This window comes from Sparus aurata, chromosome 2 (genome assembly GCF_900880675.1).
Source record: "Sparus aurata chromosome 2, fSpaAur1.1, whole genome shotgun sequence".
In the NCBI taxonomy this organism is placed as follows: domain Eukaryota; kingdom Metazoa; phylum Chordata; class Actinopteri; order Spariformes; family Sparidae; genus Sparus; species Sparus aurata.
This window is the reverse complement of record NC_044188.1, coordinates 835,096-837,961: the sequence shown is the minus strand read 5'-3', so window position 1 is coordinate 837,961 and position 2,866 is coordinate 835,096.

Sequence of the window (2,866 nt, the reverse complement as noted above, 5' to 3'; positions counted from 1 at the left end):
CGTGTGTTTGAGTTCTCAGTCAGATCCCTGCAGGATATCCTCCCCACCGCCAGCCTGTCATCCAAATGTGCTCACTTTTGACTGCACAAAAACAAGATGGTGATGGCCGTAATGTCAAACTCAAGGCTTCAGAACAGTAGTCAACAACGTCCAAGGTTTAACACTTGGGAATGAGTGAACGTCAGGTGACTGAAACTGGTGGGAACCTACATGGGATTACTGCTGTGCTGGTTGAACTGTAAATTACCGTATTGACCCGAATATAGGACATGCTGATAGTTGTCTGGGTCGCTACACGACCGCAACAGCAGAGGGCGCCAGCTTATTAGAGACGTCACTGACACTGTGGCTGCGGTTATCTGTCAATCACAGCAGAGAAGAAGTGACAGGAGATGAAAAATGGAGAGACGCGGTGATTTTACGGACCAAAGTGGATCAAAAATAGGGCAAGTTAACAGACATCTGAGGCGGAGCTATGATGCTGATTTTAAGATAATGTGATCAATGCAGCGGAGGCGCCAAACAACTGTCAGCCAGCCAAGAAATATGGAGTTACGGAGTGTAACGTCTGAAGATGGCGGGTCCAAAAAGATCCTCTGAAAACGCTAACAGTAAGAGAAAAGCTTATCATGGTCCTCTAAGCGGCCGCTTCCAAGAGACTGACAGGAGGGTGTGTGAGTTTGTTACTGAGAGATTTTGGTTATCAGAGTCTTTTTCTGAAGATTAGTCTAGAAAAGTGGGGTCGCCTTATAATCAGGGTCGTCCTATCATCGGGTCAGTACGGTATGTTCTAGAAATGTTTCTTAACCTTCTGTCCACAGTAAATGTGTTTGTCAGGGATGCAAGGATACAGCACTAATACACCCATAGAGACGGTGCAATGTAAAGAAACAATGCATGTGTATGTGTCTCCAGTTACTGCAGATGCGACAGCTTTTTTTTACTAAAACTACTTCCTACAGAATGAATAGTTTCTAGTTTACAACATGTCCTTCGGAGCTGCATTCACCTCCTTTAAGTAACAACAAAAACCTCATAAAACTCTCAGAGTAATGTCTGATTTGACTCTTTGTGACCCTGTACTCCAACATCAGTTAAACACTAAAAAGGTAAAGATGAATGTTTCTTGTATCACAGAGGGAAGACAAGACGACTACTCCAAACATTTAGAAATCAGATGTTGGTTCAGAGAGCCATGAGATGTGTAAATGTAGCCTGACAGTACAGGGACATTCAGGGGTGACTTCAGTGAGGAGAAAGCCTCGAAGGAGCTTTTAGACTCAACACAGTCTGTTTTTAACAACCCCTCTGCATTAAGGACTCAGAGATCTGGCTTTGAACCACAGCAGGGTTCAGAAAGTCACAGAGGAACCAGAATTTAGCCTGACAGCACGAGGACAAACAGGGATGTACAGCAGCAGCAGCAGATACTTAAAACACTCCAGCTGTGTTGCATATTATCACATCAGGACTCCATTTCTGTTAAAGAGCAGCAATCAAACAGAGTTGATGTGGCGTGTTTGGAAAAAGCTTTTTCCCTTTTTCTTTTTACATTTTTGCCTCCTCCCTTTTGGCCCAGTGCTGCACGGTTTAGGCAGGTCATGCTTTCATTGATGCTCTCCCAGAACAGTCTTGTGCAGAAGCGTGTTGAAACCTGCATTCTTTTTAACGGCCAAGAGGCTGCGAGACCACTGGTTTCAAAAAGAAGTCTGATTGTATGTAAGCTTATGAAAAAACGACTCTACTTATAACCACAGTAAACAGTTTCCCGACAAGTTTATGGCCTCAATCCAAATCTTCAAGTCTTCTTCAGATTGACACGGCATCTCCTCACATCCAATCACAACATCCTGCCCCGCTACAACCGCTCAGCATCCAATCACGGTCACTTCTGGCTCCCAGAAACAAGATGGCGCTGTAATGCTACACCTGAGGTAAACAAATCAGATGTCACAATGGGTTTCCACTTCAAATGTACAAAGATCCCAACGAAGATTGATCGATTACTCTCTAAAGACACAAGTGTATTAAAATAATGAAGCTGTGGGTTTCATACAGACTATCTTTACCATGTTGAGGGTTACGGTTGCGTCTCTCAGTGATAGTCTGATGAACGGAGCTCATTAAAATCTATGAATTATAAGCGCAGTTTATATCAGTGAGGCAGAGAAGTGTAACGCAGTGCTTTGGCAGCTTTGTGGTTCAGATTAAATTCAGATGAAGCGAGAAGTGATTTCAGAGGCGGTCTGCAGTTAATACCAGCAGGTGTGTAATGACCCTCATTTATACTTCAGGATGTTCTGTAGCGGGTCGAGCCAACGCTTCACATCATTCAACCTGAGGCGGCTCCGGCTCAGGAGGTGCTGCAGAACGGGCCGTGTACCGGTCCATGTCCACCTCCTCCTGCCCACATGTTGAGGTGTCCTCGGGATAAAGACACTGAACCTCCAACAATGAGAGGGTCTAATGAGGAAATGCTTCAACGAGAACTGTGGATTATTTTACAGCTTCTCTTTTTCCTCAGTAATGGAAAATGTTAAATCGGTTTTTTTTTAATATACAAAACATTTCTTATATCTTTAAACATGTTATTATTACTGCTGTTGTTCTCGTCCTCTCTTCTCTTTCTTTGCGCATTAAAATGTCCTTTTAATGTCAAGAGCCCTTTCTTTCTCTCTCCGTGTTTTATATTTTTTATGAAATATAAGTGCTGTTTTAATGTCAAGTTCTGTCTCTGCACTCTTCTAGCACGTAAATGCTCTTTTAAATGTTTTATTTCTCTCTCTCTGGTTTTATAAATGGGGTTTTAATGTAACCTCCTTCTTTCCGTCTCTGCCTCTGCCTGATTTCTCTTCCTGTTTCTTCT